This window comes from Mauremys mutica, chromosome 2 (genome assembly GCF_020497125.1).
Source record: "Mauremys mutica isolate MM-2020 ecotype Southern chromosome 2, ASM2049712v1, whole genome shotgun sequence".
NCBI classification, from domain to species: Eukaryota; Metazoa; Chordata; order Testudines; family Geoemydidae; genus Mauremys; species Mauremys mutica.
Window position 1 is genome coordinate 113,865,079 of NC_059073.1, and position 19,784 is coordinate 113,884,862.

Here is a 19,784-nt window from a genome sequence, read left to right on the forward strand (position 1 = left end):
CTGAGCATTGTGGTGTATTGAGGATGGTGTTGGAAGCGGAGGGGGTTGCTTCTTCCCTGTTCCTGCTCCAAGGCTACAGGGCTCTAGTTGCAAAGCGTGGGAGCAGAGTCAGCTCGAAAAGAGCCAGCTTAAAGCAAGGTGGGATGACTAGTGCCTCTCTGGTTCAGGGAGCAGCCTGTTTGGGGGTTCGTGTGTGTTTCTGGATCATCAGAAATAAAGTAGTGTTATGTTGCAACATTCTAGTAGGAGTATTTTATGTTTTTATCTATTTTCTGTTTGTATCCTGTGATATGTAACGCTCACTAAGGGACATTGTTTCAAAGCTTGAGTGATGGCTGCTACCTCAGCCTATGCACCAGGGATCAAACCATGGACCTCAAAGTATGAGCATCTCCAATTTAAGCTAGAGAGGTGGGCTCTGTAGGGGTGGTCTACAACAGAGGTTCTTAACGGTTTTCTTTCTGAGCCCCCACCCCACTCGCTATAAAAACTCCATGGCCTAGCTGTGCTACAACAACTGTCTTTGTGCATATAAAAGCCAGGGATGGCATTCGGGCAGGCATCTCAGACATGTGGCCCATGGGGTTATTTCCTGCGGCCCACCAAACTCCCCTCCCCCCCGATCCTCCTTCCCCTGACCAGCACGCCACATCCCTACTCCTCCGCCTCCTCCCAGCACTTTCCTACCGTCAAACCGCTGTTTGGCGGCACTTAGGACTTTCCAGGAGGGAGGGGGCGGAGTGGGGACAAAGTGTACTCAGGGGAGGAGGTGGAGAAGAGGTGGGGCAGGAATTTAGGTAAGCGGTTGGAATAGGGGCAGAGTTGCGGCAGGGACTTTAGGGAAGGGGTTGGAATGGGGGTGGGGAAAGGGTGGGACAAGGCAGGGCAGGGGGTGGGGCCTCATAGAAGGTTTTAGTGATGCGGCCCTTGGGCCGATGTACTAGTCCTCATGTGGCCCTCGTGGTGATTTGAGTTTGAGACAGGGCCGGCACCAGCTAAGGAAACCAATACAAAGAGGCGACACTCCATCCGCTATTGGGGTGGCCCGTCCGGGTCTTCTGCGGGAATTTGGCGGTGGGTCTCTCAGTCCCTCTTTCTCTTTAAGCAGCTGCCGAAGAGGAAGAGAGGGAGTGAAGGACCTGCCACTGAACTGCCACCGAAGAACGGAGCAGCGTGATGGAGCTGCAACCGAAGTACTGCCCATCGGCCTTTTTTTTTTTTTTTTTTTGGTCCTGCTGTTTGGGGCGGCAGAAAATCTGGAGCTGGCCCTGGTTTAAGATCCCTGCATTAGGGGGTAGCAAGCAGGGCAATTGCCCGGGGCTCCACCCACAGTGGGACCCATGAAGCTAAGTTGCTCGGGCTTTGGCTTCACCCCCCGGTGGTGGGGCTTGGACCCCAGGGTGCAGTCCGGTGCAGTGGGGCTTCAGCTTTCTGCCTTGGGCCCTAGAGAGTCTTATGCTGGCCATGCTTGGTAGACCCCCTGAAACCTGCTTGTGGTCCCCGAGAAGGCCCCAGATACCTGGTTGAGAACCACTGGTCTACAACAGCCTCCCACGGCATATGTAACATAGTGACCAGTAGCTTTAGGGTTGCCAACCCTCCAGGATTGTCTTGGAATCTCCAGGAATTCAATATTAATCTTTAATTAAAGATGATGTCATGTGATAAAACCTGCAGGAATATATGCAACCAAAACTGGCATCCCTGTGCCTTAAACCTGCAAGTCCCCTATTACTGTTTGGAGAGTGTTAAATATCTTTTTCTGTGTCACGTTGAAAGCTTCCCCTATTTGTATTTTCTGCTGTTCTGAAGTGATTCACAATAATAATAATTAATAAATTAATAATAAAAAGACTCTGCTTTGGCAAAGCAGAAATGGTTTAATATGTGAATCACATTGAAAGCGTTTTATTTTAATTATCCTGCAGCAGACAAATGCCAAAACATGACCTGCTTAATAATGAGGGGGGAAATCGGGTAACTGATGTTCTGTGTGATCTGCATGTTACATTCACTTATGTGATAAAAGCTAGAGCTGACTTACATCATCTGGGTCAGCTATGTAAATATAAGGCTGCAATGGCTGAGGAAGCCAAGATACAAGTTGTGGGGAAAAGCAAGAGCTAGAACAAGATGTGTTCTGGATGCTACCAGGTAAGATGGAGCTGTGCAATGAATCAAAAAACATTGTGCTGCTAAACCACCCTAATTCTGCTTTTGTGGAATCTCTCTTTTTACATGAAACTGAAATTAAATATTCATAATTAAAGATGGTCATAGGATTCTTGGGGAAAAAAACAGTTGGAACCCTGGCAGCCTAATTCTGCCCTGATTTACCCTCTGTGCAAACCTAGCCAATCACATCATCTGTGGGGAATACCTACAGGAGGGCAGGGAAATTCAGTGGCGTTGGCGCAATGGCTTTTGTACATCTGACAGCTGGGGTTTGCTCCCTCCCCCTCCAGAGTGGGAATAGGACACGAGGTGGGCAAGCCATAGTGGAGATAGCAGAAGCATGCAGCAGTGCCAGGGACTGTACTGAGGTAGAGCTAACATATCTGCTGGGTTTAGAGAGGGCAGGAGGGAAGAAAAGGAAGGGTTACTCTTTGTCTGCTATTCCCATCTCCCATGGCAGCACTGCTCAAACCTTTGAAATAAGGCTGCTGCCAGTGTTTCCCCCAAAGGATTAATGGTGGTGTCCACACACCCTCTTGCATTTGTAAGTTTGGCCTGGGTCAGTTCTCTGAAATTTTTTTTCATCTGGCACATCAGCAGAGAGCTCCTGAGTATAGTTCTTGTAGTAGATTTGATCAGTACATAAGCCTGGGTTTGCAAACACTTTATGATTGTCATATATTGGGATTTCCTTATATGGTCATCCATAGAGAGAGCCCCGTTGTGTTGAGACCAGACCCAGGCAATAGGTGTGTCACAGGTAGTGGGTCACCTGCACCTCTCGCCCCTCCTGGTGAGTGCATGCCCTTCCAGGTCCCAGTCCTTGAGCTGTCACCTGGATCAGGGCAGGATCAGGCAATTTCCCATTCTCAGACAGGGCTCTGGGTGGCAGGCTCTTCCTTCAAGCAAAGTACTATCGACGCAAGAACATCTCAGAGAAAACATATCTTAAAAATAATAAAACACCCTGTATGCGATGCCTGCTTTCCCTGAAGGCTTACTGTTTCCTGGATCTTGAAAGGCAGAACTCCTTCAGATTCCTTCACAGAGTGCGTCGGTCAGCTTGACTTCTGGGCAAAACTCATTGACAATTGACTCCCTCCTCTTCTCTTGAGAAGCTCTTTTTAACTCTTTACAGTACTTTCTTTTTGCTCTCTTGTTCCCAGCATGGCAAAACTGCTATGTTACTTCAGCCTGAAGCCTGGAAGGACATCATTGTCTTGTAATTGTCACCCCAAGTGTTTTGTTGGGAGTTGCTTATCTGAGGAGCAACTCTATTGCCTTCCTGTTTTATCTTCTCACACAGCCCTGTTATAAACTCATAGACTTAAAGGCCAAAAAGGATCATGATGATCATCTAGTTTGACCTCCTACATGTTGCAGGCTACAGAACCTCACCCACACATACTCCTGTAATAGACTCATCACCTCTGGCTGAGTTACTGAAGTCCTCAAATCATGATTTAAAGACTTCATGTTACAAAGAATGCATCATTAAGGCAGACCACTATACTCATACCAATAGATTACAACTTTCCCACACAGACTGGATCATATACAAGGTTCATAAAATGGTTACACATCAGTGTTCTTAGAGTGTTGCTTAGTAACTCCTACTGTATTCACAGCATTATTACATATAATCTCCACTTATGACAAGGTTTCTGTCACCTAATTACTTAAACTACAAACTAGCTTGACACTGAGTGTCATTTAACCCATTGTTCAGCCACAGATCACGAAAACATTTCTCCCTCTTTTTCACTTTCTTTTATGAAGCTAGAATTTTTCACTGATGTGGTTCTGGAGCAAAATATGACTGAAGGACTTGCAGAAGTTCCTGGTCTGTATAAAAATGTTTTGCTCATCATCAGGAGCATGTGTACAATCTGGTTTTCTTGGTATGACATTTGTGTCTATAAAACTATGATTGAGGAGTTTCACTGCTCATTCAAATGACCTATAGGGAACCTGTCATATCTGCCATTCTAGTGTTTCTTATTTAAGTCACTACTGCTAGTGGGGAACTCATCCATAGCCAGTGTAAAGAGTATAGGATCCCTTATTGAAAGATTCAATTTCCCTTCTGACAGTGGGAGTTAGAAGCTGCTCTTTTCTGGTGCTAAACCTCTTTGCATCCCTTTCCAGCAAGAAAAACTCCTGGGAATAAATTGTTGGTGCCCCAGGAGAAAGAAAGGTTTGCATGGAATTTTATTAATTACACATATGGTGCATCAAAATAGTTGCTATTGCATTTGTTATTTCTAAATAAAATGTGCGTAAACAGGTTCATTTTTGATTCATCTATCCTGTACTTATGGAGAATTTGTTACTCAAACTAGTCACTATAACTTATAAAGTGCAGCAAGAGGAGTGAACCTTTCAACGGTTAATCCCTTAGTAGGACTGAGCAGATCTCTGATCTCCTCTTACTATGTCCTTCTCAGCAAGTTTGCAGTGGAGAGCTACTTGAGCTACTGTGCACCCTTCTTCTCCCCATCCCAGAGACACCTAGCAACCAGCCCCCACCCATTACCTTGTACTTAGTTTCATGCCCTGAGCTAGTCTAAACTCTCTCTATTCAAACCCTCTCCCTGTCTCTGAATCAGAACCAGGACAATAGTTACTTGCTAGAAAAGTGAACTATCATTACTGTGTTTCTTCATTAGTTAGGAGAGTATTTCTAGTGATACCCCCTCATTAGCTGTCTGAACAGAGATGGAACAAGGCATTTCCATCTTTAATTTAGAAAAAATGTGTTATGTGATGCATTCCATAGCGTGCCTTTAAACTCAGTTCTTAGGGCCTGATCCTGATCCCAGTTTCTTGAGATGGGCTTCAACAGGAGCAAAAATAGGAGTGGGCCCTAGACCAAGATTTTTCAAAAATAGCATAGTCATTTGTTGTGCCTCAGGTTTTTGGGTGCCTGAGCAGAAACATCTTAAAAGTTGAGGCATCTTTGCAGAAGTTGGGTGCTCAGGACTTTCTGCAAATCAACCCCCTTTAAAGCATCTCAAGTGGGGCACATAAATAATAATTAATCACTTTTAAAAATCTTAGCCATAGTCTTTGTTTCAAACCATATTTATTTTCAGTTGCTGATTATGCTTAAAGTTTCACATCAGACTATGCAAAGAATTTTTCCTTATTGGTATATGGTAACGTACCTTCATGGAATGGAAACTAATACACATGATAAGTTGTAGCTACACAGAGGTTTGGTTTAATAAATACCATATGGATAAAAAGGGCCACAGACAATCTTTGATCTTTGTGCAGTGTTCTCTTTGCTAGTTGGAGGTCCATACTAACCAGTTGCTATTTTAGGTTATTTGGTAGATCATATAGTAATTACTGTGAAGCCCAACGTATGTTCCGCTGAAGAAAACATACAAAATAAAACTTAAAAAATGTTTTGTTTAGTGTACAACATAAAATGCACTTACCCTGCCACAGCAAAGGTCTATTATCTATTCGGGTACATAACAATTACCAGGTCAGTTAGATGTTCTAATAAGGTATTTGTGACCTGTAGGATGATAATACTTTGCATTCCCACAGAGCTTTTCATCTAAGGAGCTCAAAGTGCTTTATATGCATGAATTAAGTTATCCTCACAAAACCCCTGAGTAAAGTATTTCCCCCATTTCTCTGTAGATGGAGAAACTGAGGGACAAAGAGGGTAAGGATCCATACCTAACATCAGGCAGCTAGCAAATGGCAGATCCAAAAATACAACTTAGGATTCCTCACTCCAGGCCTCTTCCCTAATAACTGGATACATCTTATTGTTAACCTCTAAGAAAAGGTTGAAATGTTTTTATTTGTCTCTTGTGTCTTTTACCTGTCTGCTGATCAGTACCACTGAGCTGGAAAAAATGTGAATGCTACCGGACAGCATGAATGAACTAACTTGTCCCTGGTGTGGTGAGCACATTTCCTAGTGAGATAGGATTTTTGCAAAGCTTTCATGAGCTTCCCAGTACCATTTCTCCCGGCTGCAACCTGCTTGAACACTTGATTGAATGCAGCTTTTATTTCACTGTTTCTGTTTGGAGGAGTACAAAGAATTCTTGTTGTTTTTTAGCACAAACTTTGCCAGAGGCTGGGGGATTTGCAAATACAGGCCTCTAGAGTTTAAATAAGAATGCACCAAAATAACACGGATGGTTTTAGTTTCAGGAGAGCTGTCCACACGCAGAAAGAGTCTTTGACAGTGTACATTGTTAATGTGTCTTATTTGCTGGACAAATCAAATGAAACTGTTAGTGAGTATAAACTGTAAAGAAAATACTTAAGGGAAAGTGCAGATGAAATCAGTGTCTGCATGATGGGACTGCTGCCACCTCTTCATCTGACCACTTTTTACTTAGCTCCTTTTAAAAAAAAAAATCTGAATCCTTTTCAGCTCTAACATTTCTAAATAACACAGCTGTATGCATAGTAATCAGGGCACCGGAGAAGGATCATGTGAACCTTGCTCTGCTTTCAGACAACACCAGGAGTACAAATACACTCCTCACTCCCTAGCTACATTTTGGTTGACATGAAACAGAGATAGCCATGTATAAATATCTATATGTATGTATAAATATCTCCTGTCTGTGTGTTCCATTCTATGCATCCGAAGAAGTGAGCTTTAGCTCACGAAAGCTCATGCTAAAATAAATTTGTTAGTCTTTAAGGTGCCACAAGTACTCCTGTTTTTTTTGCGGATACAGACTAACACGGCTGCTACTCTGAAACCAGAGATAGCCAGATTCCCTTCTGATGCCTGTCTGGATCAATAACTATTGTTGGTGCAGAAAGATCTTCTTTAGCTTCTCAAGCTATACTCTGAGCTGATGCGCTGAAGGAGAGAGGCTAACAGTTTGACAGGGGACAGTTTTATTTACAGAATGCTGCCCAGCTAATATCGGTTGAACAGCACTAAACGATGTGCGCTTTGTTCAGACAAAGAGATGAAAAGTTATAACAGGCTGCGCATACTGACTGCTATTTTATCGACTTTTCTATGCTACTCATCATCCTAGTAACTGGCCGTTGTCTATATATTAAGGAATTTCTCCTTGCTACACTTCTGTGCAGTAGAGAAATATAATTAATCCCTACTTTACACATGGAGAACTAGGACAGAGCAAGTACATGACACTTGTAAGGCCACATAGAACATTTGGGGCCAAACCCAGATTTTATCAATCCAATCCTTAGCCACAAGATTGTCCTGCCTCCGAAACTGATCTATTAGAACATGTGTTCTCTGCCTACTGACTTCAGTGAGGACAAGATCAGATCCTAAACAGGCTTTTATTTTGCCCCTCCTACTTCAGCTATCTGGGACTCAGCACTGCTGCCCTGATTGTTATTTGGTGGTTGTTCCCACGTACATGGCACCAGGCATTTGGATGTGGTGAAAACCATTTGTCCCGACTTTTCTGCAGTGTTTTTTTGTTATTGTTAATGAATTTTCCAGAATGTGAATTTTGACATTTCTCCCCTCATAAGCGAGAGCAAACTTTTCTGAAAACTAATTGATACACTCCCCCATTTAGAGATATAGCTGGGTCCGGAGGTCCGTTTTCAGCCCAAAGTTCTGGGCATGTGCTATTAGTACAGGCTGCTTAGAATTCTGGCTCTGCAGAGCGAACCTAAGGAGCAGGATTAAAAAGGGACATTGGGCATAGGGATAACCTTGGGGAAAAAAAAGAGAATATTTATATCAAAGCAATTGACTTTGTTTTCCTCAGATCCATGGTGTTCAGAGCTGGATCCAAACTTTCCCAAAGATAAGGCTATTCAGAGCCAAAGTTTTGCATAGGCCTTTATAGCACTACCAGTCCGTGATGTCTTTTTGATTAATTTTGGATCTGGTCTCAAATTTCCCCATAGTATAAGTGTTCTGATCTCGGCCTTTAGTTTGGGACTGTGTCTTCCCACAGTTGAACATACTGTCACGCTGTATACTGAATTGAGATTTTTTTCCCCTTACAGTGCCCAGCTTTTCATTTTGCATTTTCCTGCCATGAAAATTGTGGTCCTCTATGATTTTGCACTTTAATTTCATGGAACTTAGTGGGCTGCTTTAAAAACAGCAGTATGTGATCAAAATGGAGGGGGAGGGATAGCTCAGTGGTTTGAGCATTGGCCTGCTAAACCCAGGCTTGTGAGTTCAATCCTTGAGGGGGCCACTTAGGGATCTGGGGCAAAAATCAGTACTTGGTCCTGCTAGTGAAGGCAGGAGGCTGGACTCAATGACCTTTCAAGGTCCCTTCCAGTTCTATGAGATAGGTGACCAAAATGGAGGAGATTGTGGTCTGTGTGAAAGGTGGGGAATGAAGCCCTGTTTAAACAGAAAAATTATCAAAAATATTTTAATTGCTTTTGATAATTAATACAATTATACAAAAGAAAACTGATGGAATTTTTAGCTCTTTTGAAAATAATTCTTAGGGCGGGAGGCACTCTGGGGCACTGTGGGAGAAAAGAAGAGAGGCCTGTGGATGTTGGCTAATGGGCCTAAGGAAGGAATGCCCTGCTGGAAACCCCTTTTCCTCTTTTGATTTGCATGCTCAGTGTCCACAACTTTTTCTCTACTGTTGCTTTCTGCTATTTCTAGGGACAATTGGTTAACAGTGGCAGTGGAGACCAGGAGTGAGAAGTTTGTGGCACGAAGTCCAGATCAGCTCTATGCAGGCCAGCTATCAGTAGATGAAGGTGGACAGATGAGGAGGGTCAAGTAAGTTGTCTGATTGCCCAGCAAGAAAGCTAGGGAGAGTAGTTCCTTTGGAGGAGCAAGAGGGAACCTGGGCATGAGAGGAGGTACTGAAGATGAGCATACTTATATCTGCTATCTTGATACAGCATGCAGAGGATGCATTCTTAGTGTTCCAAGGATTAAGTGAGAGATAACTGAACCATTTGCTCAGTATGGAAACCGAGTTCAGTGGCATGTTTACTGGGATTCAACTAAACTGATGTGGTAAAAGATTATTAAATCATGCAGCAGTTCATCATAGAAGGAATCCCAATAAACAGTATTTTTAAAGTGCTTTAAATCATATTTTTGTGGCCTGATCATATTTATGAACCAGAAGAGACTCTTGTTGGTACTGCTTGGCTGTTAAACATGTGAAAGAACAGCCTGTTTCTGTCCAGTTGAGTAATGCCTTTGCACTGGAAACAATACAGTACTAAGCCTGAGCATAAATGCCAGATTCACTTGCTTTCTAATTCCCATCAGAAATTTTACAGAGAGTAGCAGCAATAAAATATTTAAGGGAATATCTTGACAACTTGCTTTCATTCAGAAGTTTGCCCTTTCCTTAGTCATATATCTCCAGTGTATTTTTTCCCACCCCTCCAGGCAAAGTATCAAACACTGTCTGTCTTCTGCTATTGATTCGCTCCCATGTTCCACCAGCCTCTGCCTCTGCCAGCAGAAATCCAAAGCTGCAGGACCCTGATGGCTTACATTATGCATGCACCACAGTGGAAGTTCACAGTGGAACAACCCTCTTTCATTAAGAAGTCTTGAGATGGACGGCACTGCTCCACAACTGGATGGTCCTCACTGGGGAGGGGCATGGCCAGAGCGCCAAAGATTCTCATTCAGGCAATCTGCCAAGCAGTGCTCCTATGCATCCCAAACCACTGTAACACTGCCTTCCCTTGGCAGGACTCCAGCATGCATGTACCACTGCCGATGCCCAGGAATGAATCACCTTCCTTGTTTGGGCACAGCTGGGTCTGCTGGCACTGAGGGATGCAGTTTGTATTCCCTCTGTCATCAGCGTTGACTCAACCCCAGCAGTCTATTCAATAAATTATCTCCAGCATATGCTGGAAGTGTCACCATCGACTTTAGCTTAAAAGACTAACATTGAGCTCCTCCCAAATCCTCTTCACTTCCAAATTTTCTCCATTACTGTCTCCAAGGCTTATAACCCCAGTATCATTTTTAATTTCTCCCCTTCTCCCTGCATACACACACATCTACCTCAGGCTTCCAAAATATGTATGAGCATGCACAAAACTGGAATTGTGTATGCATGCAGCTGCCTGTGCTTGCAGTATCTTTGTACACGTTTGTGCATATTTTATGGGTGCAACGAAGGTGCTTATGTTGGAAAATTTGGCCCACAGTGTTCTGGCCATTGGACTCACTGATTGTAATAAGGAAAAAATAATAGAAAGCTTGCTTCTCCCCCCAAAGTCAATTATCATCTAGTTCATGAGTGAAGAAACAAAAAATCTGAAGGTTTACAGTGTCTCCCAATGAGGAAAAGAGATTATTGCCAAGAAAAACTCACGTACAGATCAGATTGTATGTTGTTATGTTACAAACAACATGGGGTTGGAGCTATTTAAATCAATGGATATTGCGGGTGTTCGGTTCCTTCAAGATCAGGCGATGAAATGCAAAATTTGGAAACTATAATAATTTAACATTTGATGTCATGGCCCAATCATGTCAATATGAAAAAGTTGACACATTTTCTGTCCATCCTCCTTACAGCTGTCTTTTTAAAGCCAAATACACTGTTTCCCCTCTTTGAGTTAGCATATCATTTTAAAATAAATTACTAACATGCAAATTTTATATTTCCCTGTTTTAGCTATTTATTAATAAGATGGTGTTGAGACATTTAGACCATAAATGTAACCACCACTTGAAAAATCTTATTAAAGCTAGAAATGTTTCTTCTTATAGATTTGTAAACATAGATGTGTATACACAAATTAATTTGTTCACGTGGCCTCTGAGTGCATATGTATATAGATACCTACACAAATACATACATATCCATATCTATAGATAGATGTAGAAAAACAGGACATTAAAAGAATATGAAGGTTGCAAAATCAAGCACTCACAAGTCAGAAAATGACAGAACTACGGTTGCTTGTGGAACCTTAATTCAGCTATCTTGTGTGTATGCATTATGATATAGACTTTACAGGCATGATCACAACCATTTTTTCCACTGGACCCCTGCCTCATTCAGTGCACAAGGTGGACCTAGACTGGAGATAGATCAGGATTGTGTATTGAAACTGGCTGTTGTCTCTAGGATCCCTGCCTCATTTACTGCTGAAGTTGGAAGGTGTGTAGTAAATGAGCCAGGGGACTGCAGGAAAAGAAAGGACAGTCTCATGGTTAAGACAGTTGAATGCTCTCCTGGAAAATTGAGTTCTATGCCTGACTCTGCCACAGAGTTCCTATGTGATGCTGGGCCAGTCACTTAAAGCAAACTTTTCACAGGGGGTCACTAATTATGTGTTCTCATTTTCTGGGTGCCTGATTGAGGCCCTGGGGTCCAACTTACTGAAGTTCTGAGCTCCAGCTGGGGTGTGGGATCTGGTGTGGGGCCGGGGATGATGGATTTAGGGTGCAGGAGGGAGCTCTGGGCTGGGATCAAGGGGTTTGGTGGCAGGGAGGAGGATCAGGACTGGGGTAGGGGGTTGGTGCACAGGAGGGGTCAGGGTGCAGGCTCCAGGTGGTGCTTACTTCAAGCAGCTCCCAGAAGAAGCAGCATGTCCGTCCCCCCCCTCCAGCTCCTACGTGGAGGTGCGGCCAGGCGGCTCCAAACACTGCCCAGTCTGCAGGTGCCACCCCCGCAGCTCCCATTGGCTGCAGTTCCCGGCCAATGGAAGCTGCAGAGCCAGTGATTGGGGTGGGGGCAGCATGCGGAGCCCCCTGGCTGCCCCTACACATAGGAGCCAAAGCAGGGACATGCTGCTGCTTCCAGGAGCTGCTCAGAGCCAGGGCAGTCAAGGAGCTTGCTTTAGCCCTGCTGCACTGCCGACTGGGCTTTTAATGGCCAGTGCTGACTGGAGCCGCCAGGGTCCCTTTTCGACCGGGCTTTCCAGTCGAAAACCAGACACCTGGCAACCAGTGTTCCTTCTAATTTTTCCCACCCATGTGTGTAATGAATTTTGTTGTGTGCACCAATATGAAGGTGATTTGTGACACATCTCCTCCATACTGGTGCACATAACAAAATTCATGTGGTGAGGGTGGGGCCAAGGGATTCGGAGTGTGGGAGGGGGCTCAGGGCTGGGGCAGAGGATTGGTGCAGGGGCGTGAGGTCTCCAGCTGGGGGTGCAGGCTCTGGGGTGGGGCTGGAGATGAGGGGTTTGGGGTGCAGGAGAGTGCTCCAGGATTACAGCAGGGAGAGAGGACTCCACCCAGTGCTCTCTCTCCGCAGCAGTACCTGGGCTGGCGGGGAGAGGCGCCTCTCCCCGTCATGTGAGCTCTGGGGCTGCAAGATAGGTGTCCCTCCCTGGTCCCAGCAAGTCTGGGCCGGGGGAGGGCCATGCCATGCCAGTCTGGCCGCGGCTTGCTCCTGTCCGGTCTGGGGGCAGGGAGCGAGAGAGAGGATCTTGCCTGCTGTTCAGCAAACAAAGGGCCCTATAATTCCTTAAAGAGTAAAAATGAAAAGAAAAAATAACCTGCACAAGCTGGAAAACTGAACTGAAATAGGTGAACACTCTCAACACATGGTCACCTGCCTAATAAACCCAGCCTATGCCTTATTTGGTGGAGGCCATCACAGCTCACCATTCCCATAAAAGGGCACAGACAAGGGGAAGGGCAGACTGCAAAAGTGGACCTACATACGGCAAGTTGTGGAGGCCAAGGGGGAAATAATCAGCATATGTGTGACCAGGCAACATCACTGTGTAGCTGTAGCCGGTATGAGAATGTGGGGAGCAGAACAACTCCTGTTGCCACCAAGGTGTGTGAGGGCTGAGAAACATGGAAATGGTTCTATATAAGCTTAAATTCATGCATTAGCCACATGGTTTAGAACATATGGAGTTAGCTGCTTAACTTTAGACACCCACATGTGAAACTGTTGGCTTTTGACTTTATCCTCTCTTTGTGTCTGGTGTCCTCTATATATAATGGAGATACTTCTTAATGATGTCACGGGTTATTCTGTGAATTAGTTGTTAAGTGTTTTTACATCCTGTTTTTGTTTTGAATGTTATGTTACTATACTAGTAAGCTAGACTTCCAAAAGAGGATAATTATTGAGAACACACCTGGGGTGTGAAGCTTTTTTTTATTAGGGAAGAAATGAAAAGAACTGTGGCAGCAGTAGGGCCCGAGACCAGATAGGGTAAACCCAGCTTTAAATCATTAATAGAATGCAGATATCCTGACTCCCAGCCCTTTTCTTTAACCACTAGCCATTGCTTCCTTCATGTCCAGATTTATTTATGTCTATTGCGTGCCAACTGTTCAAAATTGTATTCTTCCTATAAAAAATGCACTTGGAATGTCAGTTTTCTTCAAGAATTCAGAAAAAAACAAACTGAAAAATGAGCCACCAACAAAATGACAATGAAAGTAGTTCTGAGCAATATAATCCCATCAGATTTTCATAGTACGGTAGTTCATGTTTTAAATATAGCTGCTTCTTTTTTTGCACCCCCCTCTTTGGGAGTGAAAATAGTTGCAGGTGCAATTTCATGCCTGGTGTGCTTGATGTATCTGTAGATGTAATTGGTGTCATTAGGATATATAAAATCCTGGTTTGTGCCTAACTGCAATCTTGTGGTTAGAAGTAACCATACCAAATTCTACTTGCTTACTCATCTGGGGTAAATTTTTAATGGATGAGTCATTGTATTTTTAAATCACTATCCTGCTAGAGGGAGAGCAAATAGACTTTGTAGGTGGGCTGGTAAATTTTCATGACAATTTCAGAGGACATAACCAGGGATAGATTTAGAGGTTACTCTACTAAGTAACAAATCCTTCACCCATTACTTTCCAAACCAGTCCATAATCATTGATAGTGCCTACTCACAAATGACTTATTGCTTGAATATTCTTTATTTTGGCCAGTACTAGTTTGCTGTCATAATTACTTCTGATCAGTCTAAGCCAAATTTTCAATGCATAGCACCCATTTGTATGTATGGAGCTTTGGTGCACTCTCCCTCCTGTCCACAAGAGGTGGAACTGATACATGCAAGTCCCAGTTGTGCCCACAAATAAGCACAACTCAAGCCCGGATGGCTTTTGTGCAAATACAAATGATAGTGGGCAAAACTGCATATTCAAACAATTGTGTGCACCTATCTATGCATGGACAAAAAGGATTGTGTTGGCCCCAAAATGGTTGGTCAAGACTCCTTTGCAAATATGTGTCCCCAGGCTGCTGTTGCCACAAAGTTTATTGTCACAAAGGACTAGATTATGGCATTTATGCCACAACTGTGTATCAAGGTCAAAGCAGAGGTGCACTGCCCCAGGACAAGTATGGGGGAGATTATGGCACAGGCATGACACAGTCTCTCCAAGGATTTCTTAGTGTGTACAAGGGGATGTGTAATCTGTTCCATCTGTAGACTGTTGCCTTATGTGCCAGTCCCAATCCATGGACTGGTGCAGTGGGAAGCAGGGCCATGATCCCCTCCTTTCCATCCTATTTTCAGCTTCTTGCCCCCTAGCGTGATAGCACAAGGAGCCATCCTTGTGCTCTCTGGAATGCAGGGACCACTATTGTGGGTGGTCCTCGCGCAACTGTGCAAAGGATGGGGAGAGGCTCCTTGCATGCTCTTGCACACCCACACAAGGGCAGATGACAACCCAGAGCCCTAGCAGAGATGTCTCTCTTCCCCAGCATTTCTGTGCAAAGGAGATATAAAAGACTGACATATGGTAACTGTCAAACCTGAGCTTGAATTCTTGTTCCCTTTTAAACTTTGAAAGGTTTTAACCAGCTCTGTGCATTCCCCTTTTGCTAATAAATTACTCCTACAGCCCTGCTGTTCTGCTGCAATTCATCAGTTCCATGGAGTGTAGCCTGAAAGCAGCCATGTGTTGTCGTCATAAATCTGCTGTGCAGTTTGTCCGCCTTTGTGTGATGTTCTCTGGGATACCTGCAAGATCATTCCTAAGTCATGATCTACAAGCATAAAATATCTTTGAGGGACTGCTCCAACCAAGCTGCACTTTATTGCATAATTGTGGATCAATGTTTTTCCAGAATATGCAGCTCTACCTAAGCGCCTTTCCCACTAGCAGTTGTAATTAATGATCAGTGCACCTGTAGGTAATGTTTTCTAGAAGAGATGCGACGTGTTTTGTAACGTGAGATCCAGGTTGGTTAGTGCTGTTCAAATCAATACCATCTACAGTATGTATACCTTTTAAAGAAGGACTGTGTTTGGCATTTATCACTCCTTCACAGCAGATCATCTCTTGGCATCAGGTTTGAACAGGGAGTAAAGGCAGAAGCAGTCCTAGCTCTGCTACTGACCTGCTGTTTGAGCTTGTCTATGCTCCAGGTTTGCCATCCTTAAAATGGTTATAAGTAAGTAAGTGCAAAGATAGAAGTGTAGTGCTTCTTTACTGGCACCTTTGCTTGGTGTCTATGCTCTAGTGGTGCAGCAGCTTTCCCAGCTGGACCAAGGAAGAAAAGCCAGGTGAATCTTTGCTTTTGGCAAAATGTGCTGGTCTTTTCCTTTTGTGGCCCTGAGTTTTTTGTGGGAGACAAGCTTGGTACGTTCTAATGAGCTGAGCAATACTTTGAGCATTTTGCACCAATAGTTGCTTCCAGTGGTATCAAAAATCGACTCACGAACAAGCCTCGCCTCCTGGAGAAACTTTAAACCTCAGAATCTCTAGCAAATATTGTGAGAAGGCTGCTCAGAGGGATTCAGCATTTGTTCTCCTTCCTAGTGGGAAGCAGGGATTTCCCCACCCCCCCCCCCACCATACTCCCAGGGAAGTGATGGTGAATGACACAACTGCAGCACATGGTCTCGGTAAAGTTCAATTATAAAAGGGAAAATTAACTTACCTTGTGCCTCTGCTCCTACGAAGTTATCGTCTTGTGGGATACTCACTCTGGGGTCTTAAATCCTTAGCACAAAAACAGCAGAAGTCCCTAGTTCTTTTGTTTGGGCTTTTTGTGTGAGTCTTTTTTTACCCATGAGGGCAATGGTATTAGGGTGAAATGCTACCAAACATTTAGCTATGTTCCCTCATGGGACTGTCTAAGGGCCACAATGTGCCGTAGTAACCTAAGGTCTTTTTACCACTAAGCATATGGAGAAGTGCCTTGCAGGAAGGGCAAGTGGGCCTGAGAAGAATTTTGGCAGGATAGTAAGTTTATTAAAGTAGAACACGGATACCGTCATAGAGAACCATCTCAAATGTGCTCATAGGGAGTATGGCTGATGGAAATGAGTGTCTAGAAATGGAAATTGCCACATCTGGGGTTGAAGAAAAACTTAAAGAGCTTAATGTGCTCAAATCAGGGGGACAGGCTAATTTCCATCCCAGAGTTTGGGCGTATGAGTTTGCTAGTCCGGTATCGAGGATTTTTAATATATCTCTCTATTTGTGGATAGTACCATATGACTGCTAACATTGTACCTGCATTTAAGAAAAGGAAAAAAAATAATCCAGGCAATTACAGATCTGTTAGTCTGACCTCAGTAGTATGGAACGCTTTAGAACAAATTGTGAAGGAAAGAATAATTAAATGTATGGAGGTAAATGGGATGGAATATAATATGGATTTACCAAAGATAGATCACGCCAGACTAACTTGATTTCCTTCTTTGAGAAAATAACTGATTTTTTAGATAAGGGAAGTGCAGTAAATCTAACAAACTTGGACTTCAGTAAAGCATTTGACATGGGACCACATGTGAAATTATTAGCTAAATTAGGGAAGATGGAGATCAGTACACGAATTGTAAGGTGGATAAGGGACTGGCTAACAGGGAGAAGGTAATGGTTGTGCTGAAAAGTGAATAATCGGGCTGGAGGGAGGTTACTAGCGGAGTTCCTCAAGGATCGGTCTTGGGATATTTACTAATGACCTTGGCACAAACAGTAGGAGTGTGCCAATGAAATGTGCTGATGACACAAAGTTGGGAGCTATCATCTCTACAGAGGAGGATCGGAATATTGTACAGGAATATCTGGATGATCTTGAAGCCAAGAGTGACAGAAATGGGATAAAATTCAACAGTACAAAGTGCAAGGTCATGCATTTAGGGTCTAATAAGAATTTCTGCTACTAGCTGAGGGTTCAGCAGTTGGAAACGACAGAAGAGGAGAGAGACCTTGGTGTGTGGGTCAATCACAGGATGACTATGTGATGTGACTGTGAAAAAAGGCAAATACGATCCTAGGATGTATCAGGCAAGGCATTCTCAGTAGCATCCCATGAGTAGAAATATACAGAGGACACTCAAAGAAGCACAATCAGTTTAATATTTTTTTTTATTTCTGTTGTCCATGACTTTCAACCAGAAGTGAGAGGACAACACATTTGTATGGAATATAAGTAACTTTGGCCCAGAACCTCAAATGATTTTAGGGTCCTAACTTTCATTCATTTTTCACTGGATGTTAAGAACCTAAATACCATTAGAGATCTGGGCCTTTGGGACTAAAATGAATGACATCCCTACAAATTAAGTACTTCTGAGAGACATGCTGTGAAGTGAAGACACTATCACCAGAAAAATTATTTTCTCTGTCGGAAACCTAATCTCATAGGGATTGAGTGGTACAGAAAGAGCTTTCATTAGCTCTATCAAGACCCCCATTAATATTCCAAGACACAGGTTTCTTAATGGGAAGGTCCAGAATGGTCTAGCTGTGCATGAACCTGACAATAAGAGGCTGCAGAATCTACTGCTCTGCTTTCAACTAATTCATGCTAGACTGAGAGAGCTGTCAAATATACTCGGATGATCTTAGTCTTTATATAAGACTCAGACAGATGAAGAAAGTAGTCATTGTGGACTCCTTTGGGATCGACAATGCTTTGCAGTGCTGAGAGAAGCCTATCTGTAGTCATTCCATTTTTATAATCTAGTCCTTTGGTTGGAATAGTTTCACTCCAAAGAGCACTTATCCTGGAGTTTAGCCCATAAGGTGTCTTTCAATAAGGCACAAGTTTTTAACAGTGAGGGTAATTAACATTTAGAAAAACTTACCAAGGGTTGTGGTGGATTCTCCATCACTGGTAATCTTTAAATCAAGGTTGGATTTTTTTTTCTAAAAGAGATGCTCTAGTTCAACCACAGCTAACGGACTTGAAGCAGAAATTAATTCAGGGAAGTCCTAGGGTGTATGTTATATAGCAGGTCAGACTAGATGATCACAGTGCTGCCTTCTAGCCTTGGAATCTACATATCTGTGACATTTATGAAAGAAAGCTTGAAGCTTGTGCTTTCCTTTGGGCCCAAGGTGTGAAGCAAATCCGAATGGAGCACTGAACCAGGGAATGGCCATTTCTTCAACAGATGAAGCAGCAAGTATGGTCATCTGATTTCAGCCTCTAGGGAGGCAGGATGCACACTGCTTAAAGGTGGATTTCTTATCCGGATCAATCATTATGCTTTCAATGTCATGGCCCAACATCCAACTATGGACAAAGAATCATTGTTGCAAATTACTAAGGCATATTGCATCCTATTAAAATTTGTTGGCACTCAAAGTTTATCCAAATGTATGAACTTTAAGTCAAAAATGTCTTTTTCTTAACTAGTTTACAATAATCTGCAGAAATATTTGCACATCATGAAAAAAGAAAATATATCCCTTCTGTGTTTTTTTCAAAAAGTATATGTCAGTACAGGGCTCTTACATCCTTTCAGTACCCTTCTGTCTTATTGTTTGCTTTTTCAGTACAAACAAAAGGGTTTGTTTTATGGGGAAGCAAGGAACTGAACCTGCTTCTACAACGTCACAGGCTAATGCCCTAACCAATGAAAGTAATTTAATCTTTCTGTGCTTCAATTCCCCATCTGTGCAATGGGGATCATAGTGTCACACTGTCTGGAGTGGTTCATGACTGTGAGTGCCTACCTAAGGGCAAACTGTCAAAAAGCAGGGCAGACACCCCAAACTGGTGGTATGTTCTATAATTTGATTTCATCAAACCAGTAACAAATGTGAACTCTTGAAGCACTATACCAGTCTTACCATGGAGTTACAGACACTCACCTTGGGCACTCCAGTCTAGCTGGTCACCCAGGCAAGCTGGACTTTGTGATGAATGGCCATTTACGCCAAAAATCAGAAAATATTCAGGTTACTTCAGGTCCGAAGAGACCAGTCACTCACCCTAGATCAATTTGTACCTTAGATCTCACACCAAAAACAATGCTAGTAGCCAATCCCATAGTAAACTCACTAGGGATTTATTAAATAGAGTAAAGAAATGAGTTATTTACAGGTGAAAGCAGGCAACATATAAGCACAAATGAGTTCCAAAAGGTGACAGAGATGTATTAATCTCTCCACGGAATGCCTTTTAGGGCTAACCCAGCTTGACCTTGGGGAAATCTCTGCTTTAGTTTCCTAGCTCCAGCCCTTGTTAGACTCCAAACAGCAAAAATATAACTATTTTCTCTTGTGAGCATCTTTATAAGCCCTTCCCCCACACAGTTCAAATGGATGGTATGGGCAGGAGCACACACAATTTCTTCATGGCTGGATGGGGGCAAGCAACAAAGTTTTTGTCCTACAATGGCCCATTTAGTTTTGATAGTCCTTGATGGCTGGGGGCAACCAGTTATGTAACAAAAAAATCTATATTTGTAAGTTGCACTTTCATGATAAA